The following is a 21,522-nucleotide window of genomic DNA, read 5'->3' on the forward strand; positions in this document are numbered from 1 at the left end:
GATAGTCTTACTTCCTGCAGGAAGGCTACCCTGACTGCTGGCCCAGGCCAGGGGGGGCATCTTCCCTAAGAAAGGTGTTTAAGTAAATACCATTTCCTAGTGTGATAACATGATCAGCTAGGTTCAGGATTTGTCCATCCCAGAGCAAAGCCCAGCACCCAGCAGGTGCTCACAAATGCTTTTCAAGTGAGCGTTCTGTGTCTTTGATAAACGAGTCTCCTGCGATGGGAAGAACATTTGCTGAGGAGTGGACCAGAGTTTGGATGGTGGCACTCAGGGAAACGCCCACCTGTAATCCCAGCTTATGGGTGATGGGAACAGAGGTTCCCTGGAGGATGCTGGGTAGCTAGGTTAGCCCACTAGGTGGAGGGTAATTGGGGAAGACAGGTGACATCGGCCTCTAGCCTCTGTTTTCACATGTACCTGCATATTCATGTGAACACACACAAAAAAAAAATAAAATAAATAAATAAAATGTAACTTAAAATAGTAATCTAGTTGTCTCTGTCCTGCTTGGATGGTAGGATGGAGGCGGCAGATTCACAGTGACAGAAAAGATGCCTTCAGCTCTGGGGTGGATAATCACGGAGAATGAGTCTGACCTCACCTGGCATGGTATTTTGTGAGTGAAAGGTGTGTATGTGTGGGAGATGGGATGAGAGAGTGTGTGAAAGTGTGGGGGCCTATGTGAGAGTTTGAATGTGTGGGTGAGCGTGTGGGAAGTGCCAATGTGAACAAGTAGGTGGGTGTGGGTGTACGTGTGATTGTATGTAGGTGTGAGTGTGAATTCATGAATGAGTACGTATAACTGTGCAATGGTATACATGCGTAGGAGGTGACAGTGAATGCGTGTGAGTGTGTGTAGGGTGTTATGTGTTTGCAACTGTTGAAACGTCAAGCTGGGGGTGCTATGCTGTGGACCTCTATTACATCTTTGCGGTCCTGGTACCATTGCGGCTCATTCCTAGAACCTGGAAAATCAAGGCCCTGGGCGATTATACCCAGAAAATGGGTACCCAGGTCAGGGAAGGAGGAGGTACCTTGAGCCACCTACACATAACCCTGGCTTTGCCCTCCATGATGGAAGGGAATCCAAGTGCCATCCCTTGGAGGTCTCCTTTGCAAATATACTCGAGTTACGTTGAAAGCAAATGCCAGGGTCATTTAAAGTCTTTTGGATTCCTCCTTCTAGAATCTTCCTACCTCTTTGCCATGCAACCCACTCTGCAAAGCTGATCGTGTTTGCAGTGGAACTCAGAGAATCACAGCCCACGACTCACCTCAGCCAGCAGCAGAGAATTATTAATTTCAAACTTCTAGGAATGCATTTCTAGAGACGATGTTTCTAGCCGTCGCTAAGAATTCATGAACGTCCTCACCTCATTTGTTTTAATCCCTTGCCTACCCATGGACAGTTGGGAATTTTAGGGGAAGGATTTTCATCATCCACTTCACAGCCTGGCGCTGTGCTAGGTGTCAATTGGGAGCTGCTTCTGCATCACTGTGAATGAAATACTTGAGAGAATAACTTCCGAAGTTTATTTTGCTCACAGTTTGGGAGGGTTTAGTTCATTGTTAGGTGGCTCCGTGAGTCTAGATCTGTGGTAAGGAAAATGCACCGAAGGGGGTGGGGTGGGGTGACAGCAGGAACATGTGGCAGAGCCTACACACCTTGTGGAGAGCAGGCAGTAGAGGGCGGGCTATTGGGCTGTCCCATTCAGAGGCACACCCCTGGAGACAAACTTCCTCTAACTCAGCCTCATTTTCTGTAGTGTCCCCCAACTCCCAAGGCGGCGCCACCAGCTGGTATCTAACTGTTTAGCACATATACCACGAGAGACAATTTACATCCAACATAACAAATCCTTGTCACCGACGTGAGGCTGACGGCATTTGAGAGTGTGACTTTGGGAACATACACTCTATTAGATACCTTAGAAGTGGAATTACAAGTGGTTGTGAGCTGCCCTGTGGGTGCTGGGATTCAAACCCAGGTCCTCCGGAAGAGCGGCAAGCACTCTTAGCCCCAGAGCCATCTCTCTGGACCCTGTAACCATTCTTTTAAAAGCTCTTTGTACCAGTTAAGGCCAAGGCACTTCATTCTTAGCAAGGGCTTGTGTTCACCCTGGAACTTCATAGAACACAGTCACTGAGGCTCTAGGACACTGGCCTCGGCTGGAAGGTCTCAACACTGCTGTCTCTGTGAGTGACAGGGAGCAGCATTCTATCCAGCAGTCCTCCAGTTGAAATACCACGAGAGGATCTGGACCTGAGTCAGTTCCCTTTCCACAGTTTCTCAGAACCCCGTGGAGAGTGCATCCTTGACCTCTGTAGGTCTACCAAAGGTTGGATTCCTTGGTAAGAAACATCACTGCTATACGTGGCTTCTACTCATTTAGAAGCGTCTTTAACTCAGAATTCCTTGATGATATTTTTGAGATTATCAAATGGCAGGATATAGATGCTGCCTCCCTTAATTTTATCATTCCAAATGTCATGAGGATGGCAAGGATCTTTAAAAGACAGAAGAAGAGAGCCTCATTAGTAACTCCCATGGTAACCAACCCAGCTCGATCTCTTCCTTCCCTGTCTGTGGCTATTTTCAGTTCTTAAATTGATTGGCAACCCTGTGGAAATGGAGGTGGGAAAGAGCAGAAATGTATGTACACACCCCCTTTGCCAGAGGCTGAAGGGCCTTTCTGAATCTTGTTCCTTCAGCTCCATTCTGGTGTTTGCAGAAGATAACAGCCAGCTCCTAATGGGAAGTGTTTGTTTCTTTCCACTAGAGAGAAATAATGCTTTTCTTTTATTGTTCTTGTACAGCATATGCTAAAACACAAGCCCATAGTTGGTTTCATTTTTAATTCTGCTTATGGTTGATTTTTTTTTTTAAAGACTTACTTAATTTTATATGTGCGTGAGTACTTGCCTGCCTGTCTGGCTGTTGCTTTGTGCATGCATAGTACTAATAGAGGCCAGAAGATGGTATCGAATCCTCTGGAACTGGAGACACAGATTGCCATGTGGGTGCTGGAAACTAAACCTGGGTTATCTGCAGAAGCAGCAAGTGCACTTGCCTGCTAAGTCATCTCCCCGGCCCCTTAAGGTTAATTCTTACACATGGATGTGCAATGTACTTTAGTGGTTTGTCATTAGGAGATGATACCAGCTTCATTTCCACCAAACATGGGGACCCTCAAGTGCAATTAGGGTTTGAGGCTCTGTCCTCCAGTTGGCCAAACTCCTAGGAGACAGTGTCAGAGCTTTGCCGGATCACAGTCCCATGAATGTTCCACCTAATCCTGCAACATATCTTCAGACGTTGAGGGTACCAGTGCCTCAGCCAGCCCTGAACACCTGGGAACTGCGTCTCTTCACTCTGCCACACAAGCTCCTTGGGGCCTGATTTATACTATCTTAGAGTGCCATGGTCCCCCCAGGAACCCTGGATACCTCTGTGACATCACCAGTGCCCACAGATGAGCAGATGGTCCCAGTGGTACATGCTTACAACCCCACGCTTGCTGTCCGGGAGTGGATCTTCTGATGGTCAACAAACGTCTCAGCCACCCATTGTACTTCTGAGGCTACAGAAGCCCAGGACTTCAGGTGGCACACTGCAGTTGGCCGTTTTCCACCCGCAGGGCCCACTGCCTCCCAGGCTTCTTCTGTTGGTAGGACGTGGAATAGAAGCCTAGAGGTTATGGCACACCCAGATCCATCATGAGTGTGAGAGGAGCCCTCCCTCCAACAGATGATGTGAAAACTTGTGATTCGGAATTCCTCTAAAAAAAATGAATATGATTTAAATCAGAAACCTATCTCCAGGCACAAACTGTGTAAAAATTTTGGTCTGTCAGAAATGAGGCTTTGGGGGCAAATCAACACACACTCTAGGGTAACATCAGGAGCTGCACTGTTTTAAACACCCATTAAGTCTCTTGATGCTAACGGTCACCTGCCACCCAGCAGGAGGCTAGCATGTGTGGGTCATGACAGCAATGACTCTGAGATGGCCGTATTTTAAATTTGAGTTTTAAGACAAATTAAACAAATTTGCCAATTTGTTTCCTTGTACATGTAGAATAAAAAGCAAATGGCACCTAAAATAATACACCAACATGCCAACTCAAATTAACTTTTTGTAAACTTTATTGACTACAACATATTTACAGAAGAATGTGAGTGCACAAATGCAGGGAAACCTGACAGGAAGCCACTGTGGATCTAACCTCCAGGCCACAGGAGTTAGGATGCCTGGGCCTCACCCCAACCCTGCTGTTGCTGCCTTACATCCCTTCCCCTTCTCTGTCAATGATTGCCTACATTTGAAATTATATGTATGGTGTAATTCTTATGTTTACTGAGCACCTACTATGTGCAAGGCATTGCATGGCTTTTCAATGAATTTAAATGACTTCCCTGGCTGTATCCCAGCATGCTATGTGCGTATGTGGTCGCAGTTGGTGTAGACACAGCTATGTGAGACACCACAGGAAGTGCGATGCCAACTGTCTCTTTGCATCATGGGGGCCAGAAGGCACAGTCACTTAAGAACCCAGGCATGAAAGGGAAGGGGTTTTTGTGTGTGTGTGTGTATGTGTGTGTCTGTGTGTCTGTGTATGTGTCTATCTGTCTGAACTTGTGTGTGTGTGTATGTCTCTATGAGTCTGTGTATGTCTCTGCATGAGTCTCTCTGTGTGTGAATGTCTCAGTGTGTGCATATGTGTGAGTGCTATGAAAGATTGTCTCAACAGTGACTCCTCAAACTCCTAATCCACACGGTGCCTGGTTCACACACAGTGAGCTCAGGAAGGCATCACACTTATGAGCAAGCCATTTGCAATTGGGCATGTCTGCTAATTCAACAGAGTAATTGTGTTTCTAAGTTGCCAGAAAGTGCCTTGATCTCGCTTCATCTGTGCTCTGAGATTGAGTAAACTGGACACTGGTGAGCAGCAGCCACCCCACAGAGTGGGAGAACTGGAGGTGGTCTTAGGAAGCCATGGTCTGGGGCTGGGAAAATGGCTCAGTTGATAAAGTCTTGCATGCACAAGAATACGAGTTCAGTCCCCAGAACCCATGCGTAGAGCCGGATGCCATAGTGTGTGCTTGTAATCTCAGTGCTGGGGACACCGAGACAGGTGGATCCCTGGGACTCACTAGTCAACCAGACTAGTCCACTTGGAAGTTCCTGATCAAATGAAAGACCCTGACTCAGAGGAAAACAAGATCGTGGTACCTGAGGAATGACTCCAAGATTGGCCTCTGATCTCCATACGTGTACATGAATCAATGCTTGCACATTCACACACACACACACACACACACACACACACACACACACACACACACACACACACACACAGTAATTCATCGTGTGTGACAGCCACCATCCTCCTGAAGTCCAGTAAAAGCACAACCATCAAAGCAGAAAGGTACCACCTAGCCTTGCATCTCCACAGCTAACCGCTTTCCTCCACTCTTCCTATGAGGCCCACCTTTGATGCCCTGGAGCCTGGCCAGGGCCTAGGGAAGGAAGCTGCCCCAGCTTCCATCCTGCTGGCTGTTATGTAGGCAATTTGTGTTCTCCACCACTCCGCACTTTAAAGAAAGAGAGCCAGTTGTGGCTCATTCATAGCCTAAGTGGATTGGGGTGAGATGCTGCCTCCCCAACTTGCTCCTGGCTTCAGTCCACTGTGACGTAATCCACGAGGTTGTAATAACGGGGTGGCTGAGAGCATGAAATGGGAAAGTTTCACGGAAGCACCAGGCAGCCTCAGACTCTCAGTGCGAGTTTGCAGGGTCCCTTTCCCTGAAGATAAGAGAAGATTGCGATTGTGTCTAAACTCAGTCCCGAGCTTCCCGGCTGACAAAGCAAAAGTGAAACAATGGCTCATATTGTTCTAGTCCGGTTCAAAGAACGTTCCTAGTCTCTCCTTCCGGAAACACGAACATTTTTCTGGTACCGCAACTTTTATTCTGTAAGCTGTTAGGGTGTGCAACCATGATTCTTATCTCCCCGCTTCCACCATCACTACTGCCCACCCCCAAAGTCGGTACGTCCCCTTTGCAGCTCCACAGCGTGCTTCTGCCAGCCCTTGGATGCAGGCTACCAACCTGAGACTTGATACTGTAGTGCTCGGATTGGAAGGCTAATGGAGTGGAGATTGCACTGGGCTAGTCCATCCTTCTACCCTTTTATTGCCTCACGATAATAACACAGAGAGAGCAAGATGCTGGAGGGCTTGATGGCTGCATCGGTTATGGGGCTCACAGAGTGCAGGGCACGTGGAAATGCTCTAGGGCAGTGGTTCTCAACCTTCCTGCTGCTGCTGCAACCCTTTAATACACAGTTCCTCGTGTTGCGGGGACTCCAACCATAACATGATTTTGTTGATACTTCGTGATTGTCATTTTGCTCCTGTTATGAATCACATGGTTAATATCTGATGTGCAGAGTAACTTATATACATTCCCAGGGTCATGACCCACTGGTTGAGAAACAGTGCTCTAGGGCCTTCAAAAATCTGGGTGAGGGTGGAGATTCAGGTGATCTGCACTGTTTTCATCTGGATCTGGAAAGGACAGGGTCACACTGGGGTCTTTTCTGCTGGAAAGCCACAGTGACACTGAGCTCAGAACTGCTGCCACCGGCCTTGGCACTCCGTGAAGGAGCTCGTGGACTGAACAACATCACATGGCTTTGTTCCAGGGGCTGTTGGCCAGGGGAGGCAGAGCCAGAGCCTTCCAGGGATGCTGGCATTGGGAGGTGAGGATGCCTCTTTCCCTCTCCTTGCCTAGAAATCCCCAAATTTGGCTTTATTTGCAACTTCAAACTGAATGTGCAGTATGTTAACTGAATTCTTTTTTTTTAATAGAAGAACTTGAAACACAAATGTATGAGCATGCACACCCACCCCCTCACACACACAGGCACATGAACATGCGCACCACATGTATACACACATACACACATGCATGCACACACATGTATACACAGCACATACATAACACTACATACACATATACTACATACACATTCAATGTGCACTCTCATACATGCACAAACACAAGGTGCACACACACACACACACACACACACACACACACACACACACAAGAGTGTGAGTGTCTCTGGCACATGCAGGCCTCACCTGGGAGAAGCAAAGGTGAGGAAACCACAGAGTGCCACCAATGTGGTGACATTGGGGTCCCTGGAAACCCCACCCCAAGTCCTTTCTGGAACTGGACTGCTGAGTGTCCCCTAGAGCACTCTCAGTCCCAGAAGCTCACCAGTGGCAGGCAGTCGTGTTGAGGATTCTCAAAGCAACCACAACACTGTGGGGGGCGGGGGTGAGTCAGTGTTTTCAGAATTAGTCAGAAGCACAGCTCCTAGCCAAGTGCTCCAGTCACAGGCTCTAAGCCTCGAGGACTGGCTGCCTGTCCCTTGAGGCCAGCTCATCTCTCCTCCCACATCACCTGTCCTGGGGGTCTAACCTCCCTGTTCCCGCCACCAGCAGTGCATGCCCTGCACAGTTTTGTTTAGCTGGAAGCAGCTCCTCAGATGCCACCAGCAAAGCTGACGTGTGATACAGAGCTGCTGGTCCATTGATTTCATGCCACACCCCCTGCTGGAAAGGTGGCTGGGCCATGCCTACAAAACTGTATACTCTCCCAAACTCTGAAGCTTCTGGTTTTGATTCTTCTTTTGTTTCCCCCTACTCTGAGCTGAATTGCTAGAGATGTGCAGACTCCCACCATAACTACATTCACAAAAACAGCCTGGTATTCCCCCTTGTTCTTGGGTGAGTAATATTCCTATTTGTTGGAAACATCTGTTGGAGAAGTGCCCCCCCCCTTGTGTGTGTGTGTGTGTGTGTGTGTGTGTGTGTGTGTGTGTGTGTGTGTGTGTGTGGCATGTGTTCATATGAATGTGTATACAGGTGTGCATGTGGAAGCCAGATGTGAAATTGGGTGTCTTCCTCACTTCTTGTCCACCTTATATTTTGAGACAAGGTCTCTCACTGAACCTGGAGCTCACTGATTCAGGTAGACTGCTTGGCCAGTGAGAACCCCAGGGACCTCTCTATCTGTTCCTCCCCACTCTGTCTGTTCTTCCCCAGTGCTGGGGTTACAAATGTACACCACCATGCTTGGTTTTTACATGAATTCTGAGGATATGAACTCAGATCCCCAAGCTTGCACAGCAAGCATCTTACCCACTGACCCTTGACCCCAACCCATGCTCATTTCTTTTTAATTATGAATCTTTGAAGGAGTAGTCATTTTTCTGAGTGACCCTGCTTCCTGTAAAATTTACCTAGAGTTGAGGTTGCATGAACTTCTGTGTGGTTACGGTGACCCAAGGTTGCAGACTTGTCTGTGTTCATCACCCTGTCCCACATCTGTAATAGAACTGTGGAGGTGTCCCTGTCCACACATAGCAGCTTAAGTCTCTGTGTCCTGGGTCATGCACAAAGGCCCTGCTTGTAACATACTGAATTGAAGTGTTAAATGGGATCTTGACATGAGCATAGACTTCTTTGATCATGAGTATTTGCTGAACTAATGTGACTCTCACAGACTGACCGCACTGGTTTACTTCCAGCACTCAAACCCTACTTGGCGGGCACAGAGACCAGTGAGGGCCTGGTTCAGACACAGTTTGACATACCTGCCATGGACACTATCCCCATAACAGGAGCTTCAGTTCCCTCTCTAACCTGGAGAAGGCCCTTCTCAGCTCTCTACATCATAGCAAGTGACCCGTGAGATGGTGCCTGCCTGGTGTTTGGCACATGGTGTAGACAGGAGGAACAAGAACCTGGTGCATGCTGTCCAGGCCATGCAAACTGTCATGGATTCAGCATCTCAGATGTCAGGGCCTAGGTAGAGTAAGTATTTAGGTGTAGATGGTCAAGGCAATTCCTATCTACTACTGCATTGTTGAATGTTATACATCACACTCCATTTTCCTTGGGGATACATTCCAAGACAGCCCACTGAATGCTTGAAAGCTTGGGTAATCCCCAAACCATACAGGTACTGTGGGTTTTGTATCTATGCAACCACATCTATAATGAAGTTCACTTTTAAATTGGGCGTGATAAGAGATTTACAACCAACCATAGCTAATAATAAAATATAATAACAACATATTGTGATAAAAATGCCAGTATCATTCTGGGATCTAATCATTAACATAAGTTTCAATCCACCGAGTGAAGTTGCTACCAATTGGCAGTGGGTGGCTATCACATACAGCATAGATAATCTGGGCAAAGATGTGATTCAAGTTCCTGGCAGGATGCCAAGAGATTCCCTAACTCTCAGAAGAGTGAGACATTTTAAATGTACAAATTCTTTATTTCTGGAAATTTCTATGTACCATTTTTTTTAACTGCAGTTGACTGAAACCTCAGACAGAAAAACTCCTGATACAGGGGCACTGTGCCTGTCGATGCGGCTCATGGGGAGATTCTCAAGTACATGAAATGTGTAGTAGAGAAAGGCTAATTCCACATGGCACTCCCAGGTTTGTGCTGGTTCAAGATCCCTGCCCGGCAATGGGATGCTCACTCAGACCAGGCAAGTTCCTGCTCACAGCTGTCCATTAACACTCTCTGATGCCACCCAACAGTCCTCGGGGATAGTGTTGAACGTCGTGCATTTTCTCAAATTCAGAATGCTAGAATTTTACCAGTTTGGAGACTCAGCCCGGGGGTTTCAGTAAATGCTGCAGAGGCCATTTTGAATTTGATCTTGAGTCTCCAGTGAGTCAGAGTTCTGATGAGAGGTGGTACTTGTTTACTTTCGTGAGGGGTACCACTGGCTCTGTGGTGTTTGACCACAGAGCATTTGGGGAGGGAAGTGTCATGGCTAGAGTCCTTCCTCTAGGCTGCTAGGTCCTAACCACGACCCCCAGCTTTGCCTAGGGAGGACTCCGCCATCCACAGTTCGTCTCTCAGGAAGTGGTTTCTGACCCTTTCAACATGGATTGAAACTTGTGTTAATGATTAGATCCCAGAGTGATACTGGCATTTTTATCACAGTATGTTGTTATTATATTTTATTATTAGCTGTGGTTGGTTGTAAATCTCTTGTCATGCCCAGTTTAAAAGTGAACTTCATTATAGATGTGGTTGCATAGATACAAAACCCACAGTACCTGTATGGTTTGGGGATTACCCAAGCTTTCAAGCATTCAGTGGGCTGTCTTGGAATGTATCCCCAAGGAAAATGGAGTGTGGTGTATAACATTCAACAATGCAGTGTAGATAGGAATTGCCTTGACCATCTACACCTAAATACTTACTCTACCTAGGCCCTGACATCTGAGATGCTGAAACCATGACAGTTTGCATGGCCTGGACAGCATGCACCAGGTTCTTGTTCCTCCTGTCTACACCAGACCTCCTGTCTCCCTAAAGGTCTGGTAGGGTCTTCCTAAGATTGGAGGCTTTCCACTTATCCTGGGCTCTGAAGTCTGACATGGCTGGATCTGGATTCTGGCTCGTCCACTCATTGACCATGTGGCCTCAAACAAGTCACCTCAGACTTGTCAAGAGGACCAGGTAGAATGTGAGATAAAAGTGGTCCGCCCCATCTTTTGACATCGCAGCAGGGCATTGCCATGTACAAAGTCCAAGCTTAAGAGCCGCCTAGATGGGTTCCACAAAGCAAACTGCAAAATCCCTTGATGTTTAAAGTCAGTTGGTGATCCTGTGTTATGCTGCACTCACAGTTCTCCACAGCAGCATGCAGCCCACAAGCTGCATGCTGGACACACCTGATAGAGTTCTGGATTGTCCTAGTAAATGTGCCTGGGTGGGGTATGGGGCCTTGCCCAAGCTATCCTTGGGTGTAGGCAGCGGCTCTCCTTCCCATCCCTGGGCCGCACCCCTGGGGCTCATCCTGCACTCACCCACACAACACTATCTTGTTGGATCATCCAGGCCAAGCTGCATCAGTGACCCCAGATATAGACTGTGAAGCAGTCAGGCCCTCTGCTCCGGGCCCCCGCCTTCCCTGTGTCTGTGCACCACACTGATGCTTGCCCTTCCCCTCGCTCCCTCAGACTATGGACTACAAGGGACCACCAGACTTGTGAGAGGCCAAGGAAAGCGAGGCACACAGCAGCCCAACTCTGCCAGACCTCTGGCATCTTTGCTTTCTGCCAAGATCCAGAACCACCAACTGTGGTGGTATTGTGTTCCCCAAAATATTGTGCACCCTAATAAACTTATCTGGGGTCAGAGACAGAACAGCCACTAGACACAAAGGCTAGAAAATGGTGGCACTCATACCTTTAATCCTAGCATTTCAGAGGTAGAAATCCCTCTGGATCTCTGTGAGTTCAAGGCTACATTGGAAACAGCCAAGCATAGTGACACACGCCTTTAATCCCAGGGAGTGATGGTAGAAATGAAAGATATATAAGGTGTAAGAAACAAGAAGCATTTGGCTGGTTAAGCTTTTAGCTGGCTAAGCTTCAGGCTTTCCAGCAGCAGTTCAGCTGAGAGCCATTGGGATGAGGACACAGAAGCATCCAGTCTGAGGAAACAAGACCAGCTGAGAAGTTGGCCAGGTGAGGTTAGCTGTGGCTTATTCTGGTTCTCTGATCTTCCAGTGTTCACCCCCAATAACTGTCCTCAGGTTTGATTTTATTAACAAGAACTTTTAAGATTCATGCTACAACCAACTGTGCAGCCCAGCAGCTCCCATACATGTGTCTTGAAAAGATTTTTGTTGTTGTTGTTGTTTAAAGAACGTGATTTTCTTTGAAATTGTGTCTGCACTGCCTGGCCAAGGAAAAGGGCAGCTGATCTCTCTAGGTGACTGAAGCAGAATTCGGTCAAACTCTACACTTGTATTGCAGTGTATTGTTCCAGAATGGAGCGCTGCATACTTTTGTCATAATGCAGTTTTTGTTGCCTGATGAATGCAGCCCTGTTCTTTTCTGTGGAGGAGGGATTCCTGCTGAGTTCACAGAACTTTCTCCAGTGGCGGGGGATGTAGGTGCATGTCCTGAGCAATGCAGATCAAGGCTGGAGATGCATTTGCTCACAGCCCCCTGCTTTGTAAACGCCCTGGAGGCTTATCTTTCATTAGGAACTGTTTCAAAGTGGAGAAAGGAAGCTTTTCCTTGGAACGCTGCAGCTGATGCTCAGGATGCCTCCTGCTCTCCCTCCCTGAGTAGAGTCATCTCAGCTCTGTGGATTTTGTAACGGACTAATTGCATGGGTCGAGTCCAGGAGCCTTGGAAGATCACTACACCAAAATATTTGAGGTTGCTTTAGCAAAATGACTACTTGATTGGCACTTCTTCCCCTTAAGTGGTTTCCTAATTGTCAAAATCTTCCTCAGAAACGTCTTACAAACTGATCTGCTCTAGGTAAGTTCAGGGTGACTTCCCCTTTTCTCATGACGTGAATGTCTTGTCTGACTTAGTCCCTGAGTAATATCTCTGCCTATCTATGAGGGACACCATGCAGCCCATACCGGTCCATTCCCAATGGCTCTGAGGCAGGAGCCTGCCAGGTCCATGGCAGCCCTAGGCGCTGGGTTTCAGTTTCAATGCCCACCCTGGGCCTGGCATCACCTAGTGCTCACTGTTGGCCCGTGGCTATCACACAGCAGACACACAGTATGTGTTAAATGCTGCCCGAAGCATCTTATCCATTCACCCTTCAGGACGCTCTGAGCACTCAGAAATGTTTAGACACTAAAGAGATCCTAAGTGTTGTAGTTTCTCTTCAGAGATCCCCAAACCACCTGAGACTTCTGTGTCAGCGAATGGCTGCCTCTCATTTCTGTCACCTGTAAAGTGTGGATCACAACCCTACATACACACACACACACACACACACACACACACACACACACACACACACACACACAGCACAGGGCGGCTGCTATGGTGACAGAGGGGGACATTCTCATTCTTCACCACCCTTGGTGAGCCGCAGTTAGGGAGGTGCTGCTGGGAAATGAAACCACAGACAGAGAGGTGAGAGAGTTAAAGAGATAATAGTGCCGGGAGTGGGGGATCCAAGAAGTCTGGAGGACACTGGAGAGATCAAAAAGAGGGGGTCAGGAGAGAGCAATCTGGCAGGTTCATGCGATAGGGCGCAGCATGAGGAACTCCAGATACCTTGATACGTTCGGGAGGTGTTTACGTCTTTCCTGTGAGTGGGGGCCTCTAGAGGAGATCACCCTGGCATCTTCTCTCCCTAGGGAGGCGGGTCCAGATTCTGATAAGGACCCACACATTTTACCCTTTTTATCTGCACCAATCCATCACTTCAGGAAGACATTCAGTTTTGTTTGGGGTGGTCACGGGATAGGGGGGCTGTTTGTGCTCTGCTGTAGATCCATCCAACCCAGTCTCTGGCATGGTTTTAGAGAAACTCCTTAACATGAGAACCGTTTCCAAGGTTGTTAGGGGAGCAGAGGCCAGGGATGGCTCTCCTGGACCAAGCACCATCTCACCAGTTTCCCTAGGAGAAGCCTGACTCGGGGAGTCCTTTATGAAGCACCTCTCCATGTACACGTGTCCACCGTGGCAAGCTGAGGGAAGCTCGCTTCAGGTGGCTGATCCCCAGTGTGTCTGAATGTTGGCTTGTCACGGGGTCATTTTATCCCACACCGCTGTATTAGTACACAAGCAGAAAGCAGAGAAAAGATCAAATTGTATCTGTTGCTTTTCCTGGGGGTAAAGATGTTGGGTGTTATCAGGCAGAAAGCCCAAGCCTGCAATCTGTCACTGGAGAGACCAGTGTGGGAAGGGCCTTGGCTCGCACAACCTTGGGAGATGGCAGAGCTCTGCTCCGTTTGCCACAGTTAAATGGCAGAGGGGGTGAGGGGAGAGAGACACGAGCACTAACACCCAGGAAGCAAGAGGTCTTCCTGCCACTGCTCAGGGCTGAGGTCCTCTTTCATAGAATGTGGCCAGTCAAGCAGGCTTGCTCACGGGCGTGTCACGCAAATCTGGGAGGAAGGGGAGGGACAGGCTGTGGAAGTGAGTGGTGGATAGCCAATGCGGCTGCATGGTTGAAGACACACCACCCGCCTGTCAGCCCAAGGGCCCATAGGGGTTCTGTATGAGAAGTGTTCACTTGTCCACTATGGCAGCGAACATGGGGTCATCGTTTGTAAAGTTGGTGTAATGGTGGGTTTTGTTGTTGTTGTTGTTGTTGTTGTTGTTTTGTTTTTGAAAATTGTGAAACATTCTTTAGTCCTTTGGATGCTGTCTAGAGGTGCAGGAGCAAGTTCCTTTCCTCTGCCAACTAAAGAATTAGAAGTCAGGAAAGAAGTGTCACTGGGAATCTTGAGGGGAGTCCCAGCAGCCATCATACACTACCTGGGAAATCAGGGTCCCCTCTTAGGGTTTTTTGTCTCATGAATAAAAGAAGTTGAGAACTGACACCAATAGATGCTAAAGGACAAAGAACAGATTCCAATGGAAGCTTCGGGGACAATTTATTGGCCTTTAAAAGGAAAAGCCCAGGGCGAGCGAGCTGTAAATCTTGCAGCTGCTTGGAAGGGAGGAGGAGAATGGAGACGAGAGAAGGAGCACAGACTGTGCAGCTTGGGATGAAGCCGCGGCAGGAGGTCAGCCACCTGGCGGCAGGCAGCCACACAGCAGAGAGAGAGCTTTAGAAAAGAACCAAGGAAGTCTAAAGCCTTAGGGAGTTACGGAGCATGCTTAGGCTCTGGCCAGCCTTAGAAAGAAAGAGAAACAGTTACACCTTTCAGAGTCTGACCCCAGGAAGGCCCACAGACCTAGCCAAACCCCCTGGCCACTCGTAGAGACTGTCCTAGAGGGTTGGGAATTAGGGGAGGGGAAGTGCATTGTCTTAAGGTGAACTCACCTTCCCTTCAAGGAGGAGACAAGAGCAGGTCTCCACCTAGAGGTAGTTCCATCCTTTACACTTTGGGTCCTTTGGAAGTGGCCTGGCAGAGTTGGTGGGGATATACCTTCTAAGAAAGACCCAGTGAGCTTCAAGGGTCCTGTCTTCCTGAGTCACACCTGTGTCACAATGCTCAGAGTCTCCCTGCAAGACCCAGAGCTGTACTCTGCACTATTAGAAGTAAACATGGTGGATTTGTAAGGTGATGGGATTGGTCCATGGAGCCGTGTGTGCTCTGACCAAAGGGCACATCCCCAGAGGAGCGGCATCACTCTAGGTAGGCTCGGGACATGGACAAGCACCAACAGCCCAGGCTGAGGGTCTTTCTGTTTCTAAGGACCTCCCTTGTACAGCCAGTTCTGTCCAGGAAGAGCTCATGGAGGCTGGGAAGCCAGCTCTGGAGTCACTGCCCTGCTCTTTGAAGCGAGTGGGACTCTTTGAAGCGAGTGACTCTTATCTGTAGGCCTCCGTTTTCTTGTCTACAGAGCAGGTCTAGTAGCAGACTCCTCCTGGGAGTACTGAGTGGCTTTAGCGGTTCTTGTCATGATGCCTCTCCAAGGAACTTGACAAGGCCATTCACACCACTGCACTTCCAGTCAAGCACAGGAGCCCTGCAAGGAGGCCGCTCCTGGAGGTAGGGTGTGGGGGCAAAGAGATCTAAAAAAGAAAACAGCAAAACGGGTCCAAGCCATGAGAGTGACTGTCGCTACATCACTAGGGGAGAAGTATGTGTGCCCTGCACCAAGAGATGGGCCAGTCATTAGCATTCCTCGGGAGCTGAGGCAGCACCTGTGCCTCCGAAGAGAACGGATCCAAACTGCTGTTCTCCTAAACTCCAGGGCAATCAGAATCGGTAGACAGGTGTATCGATATGGAAAACACCAGGCCTGTGCTTGCAAACAAGGGCTCCCCCAGCTTCCTAATATGCACCGTTCCCTATGCAAAGAGGGCACCCCACAGTGAGCAGTTAGAGAAGTGTCACATGTACTGGGTGGAGAGCAGGCAGGTGGCTTGTCTGGGAATACTTGCTAGAAATTGTCAAATATTTAGAAAGCATGCTTGTCTGTCTTGAGTTAACAAAATGAATGGCTGAGAAAACGTCACCTTGATGACATTGTTTTGAAGGTTCTCCTCCCTTTGGGGACAGCTTGTACCTGTGGGGTAAGCAGAGTGACGTCTTTACCACCCTCCTTTGTGTGGGGGAGACTCCCCCCCCCTTCTTTCAGCCACTATTTCCAGCCCTTCCTCGGTGCATGGGAAGATGGGAAAGTAGCAGCTTTGCTGGTGTCTGCAAGGTAAACAGGGAAACTGTGAGACTTGGCAGCGTGAGATCAGTGCAATCTGCAGCCTGGATGATTTAAGAAACATGACACGTTCTCATCACTCCACACCCCCTGGCAGCATGGCAGTGTGGCTGTCTGATGGAATGCAGGCAAGCCTGAGGCATGGCTGGGCCACAGCCATCCCCACGGCTGCGGTTCTCTTGATAGGCCTTGGTTCCTAGCCGGTTTCTAGCAGTGCCCTGCTGTTTGGCCAGTCTGTGTAAGTTCGTGGGTATAGTGATTGGGCTCGAGGGTTACTATGGCTGACAGTGGATAGCAATTCTTGCTCGCCCCGTGCTCTTGACTCATTTACCAGCGCCTTCTGGGAAAACTGGAATCTCGAGAGAATGCAGCCAGCATGGAGGAACTTGGCCAGGTCTGATTATGCACAGTAAGATTTGTTCAAGGCCAATGTCCTTGGTATTTCCCCACATAGAATTTTGTGTGCCTTTTGCTTTATGGCATCTTCAACTGTCATAAAAAAATGTCCCCATTTAAGAGACATGGTGCATATAGAAAACTTGTTGCTAGAATTTTAAAATAAACCGTAAGCGCTCCCACAATTTTTAAAATCATGTTGCCCATTCAAAAGAAAAGCCTGTAAAGTTGCAGGCAGCAAAATGCCTCCCACAAGGGATGCCTGAGACGCGCGTGGGCCGTGGGTGTGTGGAAACGCATTTTGCTTTTGTCCGAGTTCAGAAAGATTGGCCAGCTCTATCCACCTAACCAGCAGCAACTGTACTTTATTCTCAGCGAGAGCAGTTCCGTGGACTTCTTCTAACCCTGTACTCTGATTGTCTTCCTTATGAAGCTTGGCTGCACAGTAACTCCCCTTGCTGGGGCTTTCTATCTTGGGAACCATCAGGCCCAAGCCTAGCTGCTAGTCACTTCCTTTGGGAGCTCTCTTCCTGGGCCTGACCTTGCCTGCCCTCAGGCCTTCCTTAGGGTGGATTTCCCCTTTTTCTGATGTCATCAACCTCTTTCCCAGGGTAGGCTGGGCTTTCCATGGAAGCGGAATAGATGTGGTTGTGTACTCAAAGCACCACCAACCCCAGCTCTACCTCTCTATCAGGCCGGTTCAAACCACTCCCAAAGACTTCTCCCTCCCCAGCGGAGGGATGTGGCCCATCTGGCTCTTTCCAGGTATTTCTGGACTAAGGAAGCCAGAGGAGCTCTCCCTGGAACTGGGAGGGATTTTGAGGGATAAACCTGCCAGGATCATTGTTGTCTGTAGGAGAATGTCATTCCCAGGCTGCGCCCCGGACACCAGGACCTTAGAGAGGGAAGACAAGACTGCCTTGGAGGAATGATAGCTTCACTAAGAGGGCAGAGCTGCCACCCCAAATCATGAACAAGTGAGCCAGGGGATGCAGCTGAGAGCAGCAGGCTGGGAGAGCATCCCATGCCCCACCTTCTCATACTGCAGGCCGCAGGGTCCTCATCTTTAAGGAACGCCTTTGCCTCATAGGATAGCTGTGAGGTGTGGAGGGAGGAAGCAGCAGAAGCTGCCCCCTCAATACACACACACACACACACACACACACACACACACACACTCACCCAGCTGAACAGGCGCACAGATTCCCCCTCCTCCCTCCTTCCCCTTTTTGGAGGGAGCTGGCGTTCAAGATAAGAGCAGGAAGCTTCTCGTTTGTGGAAGGATGTTAAACAAACTGCCCACATCAACTGCCTCCCCAACCCCCAGGTTTTAAATGTCTCTTGCGAGGCTTCGCGCAGTGTACTGGTGACTGTCCACAAGGCCTCAGGCTAAAGGAAATATAGAGTCGGTAAAGATGACCTTCAGAGCCGGCTGGGGTTTGGTTTTGCTCTGGTTCTGTCCTTAGGGAAACTGATGGTCATGCGATCTTTTGTGAACCACAAACCAAGAACCCTGACAACCTATTGTGCTGCCTGCAGGTTCTGGGGATTCAGAGTTTCTGTCTCAAGGAAAACACGGTAGTTCACGGCTCCGTTTTGAGTTGTCGTTTATCCAGCTGTTGACGGAACAGCCTCTGCTTCCACACCAACCGAGCTCTTTCCTTTGTGGTTTCTGTCTGGTTTGAGCCAGGCTTCTGCCTCCGGATGCAGTCCTCCCCGGCAGCAGCCTCTGTGTAACGCTGGGCTTTATTTCATGTTGCAATGAGTCAGCAGAGTGTTGGAAGGGGGTTCTGGGCATCCCTGTCAATTACCCTGGCAATGTGGAGACAGTGTTCACCTTTGGCTTTTCTCGTTGCTCGACTGCAAGCAAACACTCTTTCCGACATCATCTCTGGGAATTTTAGGGTGAGTGGAAGGGGTGAAGTTTTGTAATGAACTGCAGAAAGGTACTTCACCCATCCACAGTTACCAGCACTCAGAGAACCTCTCCCTTGTGCTTGGGCGTTCTGTTATATGGGGGCTTTTGGCACACTGGAAACCCTCTGTGATTTTATGTGAATCAACATGCTGTCTCTTCATTATTTGAGATACCTTCCCTAGTAAATGATGCAATACACATGGTGTCGGATATTGCCAATAGACCGTGTATGCTGTTGGTTTGTTAACAGATGAATGTATGATGCTGGGACCATCAGCTTCTCCAAGTATCAGGGAAAAACAAAAACAACAACAACAAAACCCACTCACTCCCTCAACAGCTTTTTGTTAGCCTGTGTAACTACTGTGGATGATTTGTTTGCTCTCTGCATCCTGTGAGCTAAGTGCATGCATTAGCTATAGGGGCTTTCTTATTCTCTAGGAGTCTCTACATAGAACATTATGCCATGCCAGAAATAAGCTGTAGGCTTTTCCTATGTCTTGTAATTTTTTTCCTTGCCTTATTCCGTTGGCTAAGATTCCCAGTACAATGTTACATATTAATGGCCAAGGCAGATATCCTTTGTTCTATTAGGAGTATATTGAGTACAGACTTTCCTAAGCAGATTTAAAATTTCTTAGTTACCAGAATTACTTTTTTGCTTCTGTGGCTTTAAAACTACTTCACAAGTTAACTTCTAAATCTGTAATCATATAGTAATTTATAATAACTTGGTATGATTTATACTGCAGAGACATTATTGTATTTGTTTTTAAAGTAACCAGCCTTGCCAGGACTATCGTCACAGGCAATCTGGTGGAAAGCAGCATGGAGGAAGCCAGCTATTTTAAAATAGTGACAACTGAGAATTGATCCTACCCTTTAACTGTTTAAGTGTGTAGTCACAAGCCAGCCACATCTCCATCCACAGGCAGATGGAAATCTCATAAGCCTCATGTGAGGTTGCCTGCTTCACCAACAGAAACACAAAGTTATGTCCATCAGTGGATGGATAAGCTGAATGTGGGAGTGAGATACTTGTTAATAAAAAGGAGTGAAGTACTAGAAAATTCTATGGGATGGACAGGATTCGGAAACATTATTCTCAATAAAAGGAGATAGTCGCAAAAGGCCATGTATGGCATGAGTCTATTTCTACAAAATGCCCAGAATAGGGAAATCCACAGAAAATTGATGAATGGTTGTCAGGAGGCCAGAGAGAGAATGGGGTGAACGCGTGTGTGCACAAGCTCGTGTGTGTGTGTGTGTGTGTGTGTGTGTGTGTGTGTGTGTGTGTGTGTGTGTGTTTGGATGTTGAAAATGATCTAATATTAGATTTTTTAAGTCTTTTTTTAAGTTATTTTATTTCCACATGTATGGGTGTTTTGTTTGCATGGATGTCTTTGTACCACATTTATGCAGTACCTGAGGAGACCAGAAGAAGGCGCCATATCCCTTGCAAGTAGAGTTACAGATGACTGAACTGTGGAGGTTCTGGGAATCAAACCTTAGTCCTCTGCAAGAGCAGCAAGCTGTTAACCGAGCCATCTCTCCAGCCTCTAGCACTAGGTTTTAATGAGGGTTATTAAGTTTCTGACTATACTAAAAACCACTAAACTGTACATTTGGAGTGGGCACATCCTATGTACGTAAATTATATCTTAATACTTTTTAAGGGAAAGAACCCATGAGCTAATTAGTGGTCAGGCTAGACAGAGATGCCCCCAGATGTGGAGTGAAAAGGCCGTCTCTAACTTGAAAGGACATCTCCAGGGAAGATAAGGGGACCACTTTAGGTGGGACCTTTCCATGCCTCACTAGGGGCAGCAACTTGTGCCGGTCCTGGAGGGCTGGACATCAAACACTTCAGACCCTGGGCAGCTACATCCCACCCTCAACTGGCTGCCAGGGAGCACAGGAAGGTTTGGTGCAGGACATAGGTGTTGGAAGCCTATGCGTGTAGCAAAAAAGAAATTACCCCCAGAAGAGCCTGAAATGTGAAGCAAAAACAGGTTTAGGCAACTAGCACTGTTGGAAATGGGAGGCTCAGATGAGCAGCCAACATCGTCACCAGGTAACTAACGCTCTTTTCTTTTCTTTCTCTTTCAGACTATAGCCATCATTTTCCCTTGGTGAGTACATAACTTTCTAAAATTGTTTCTAATGTATGATCAGTTAGCTGAACATGCCTTGGGATTTAATTGTTATATAAGGCTTATCTTGTTGGGAAATGGGCCATCTGGTCAGAGGGTGACATGTGAAGCTAGTGCCTTAACCTGCTCAGTGGCTCACATCACACTTCTTGTTATTTTTTTTTTTTTTTTTTCCTCCTGGCTCAGCCACTCAATGTCCTGAAACGTATTGTTGAGAGCAGTTCCCCCGTGCTTCCCTTTCTCTGTCCCTTTCTTTCACAAGGGCCTTGCCTTATCTCGGTGGCACACATTCAACACCCCTTAGGGAGCACAGTGGCACATGATTGCCGGGTGGGAATTCCTTCTTAAATGGATCTGCTGCCAATGGGGGTGGGGTGGAGGGTGCTGCTAAGAAGATGCTTTTCTGAATGGCGTCTTTAGTTAAAAAAAAAAAAGAAAGTGTCTGTGTCATGGGATCTTGTGGTTTACACCTTTGGGGTCCAGGTAACAGCAAAATTCCACATCTCTGATGCCTGTATATATATTTAAACATCATAGCCCAAATCCTGTTTTGTTTTGTCTTGTTTCAGACAGGCTCTCACTATGTTGCCAGAGCTAGCCTCAAACTCACAATCCCTCTGCTTTGGCATCCTTAATGATGAGATTCCGGGCCTATACTACCATTGCCCCCTTCATAGCTTTTTTCAAAAACATTTAAATCAACTTAATGTTGCTCCTCTTTTCAGAAGAAAGGGGAGGAGGAATCTAAGAAGTTTGTTTGTTATCTTGTTTGTTTTTATTGAGACAAGGTCTCCATCTGTAGGTCTGGATGGCCTAGAACTCAGTATGTAGACCAG

General features: G+C 47.9%; 1 protein-coding gene across 3 annotated transcripts in view; it reads left to right on the forward strand.

Annotated features, from left to right (window-relative positions):
• Ptpre (protein tyrosine phosphatase receptor type E) overlaps nt 1-21,522 on the forward strand; it is a 149,891-nt gene that overhangs the window by 43,746 nt on the left and 84,623 nt on the right. For all 3 annotated transcript variants that reach the window (XM_006987566.4, XM_042285282.2, XM_042285278.2), the window contains exon 2: nt 20,643-20,665. The gene's annotated coding sequence lies outside the window, so the exon portion shown is untranslated. The remainder of the gene's footprint in view (nt 1-20,642; nt 20,666-21,522) is intronic.

This window comes from Peromyscus maniculatus, chromosome 1, assembly GCF_049852395.1.
Source record: "Peromyscus maniculatus bairdii isolate BWxNUB_F1_BW_parent chromosome 1, HU_Pman_BW_mat_3.1, whole genome shotgun sequence".
Lineage (NCBI taxonomy): Eukaryota > Metazoa > Chordata > Mammalia > Rodentia > Cricetidae > Peromyscus > Peromyscus maniculatus.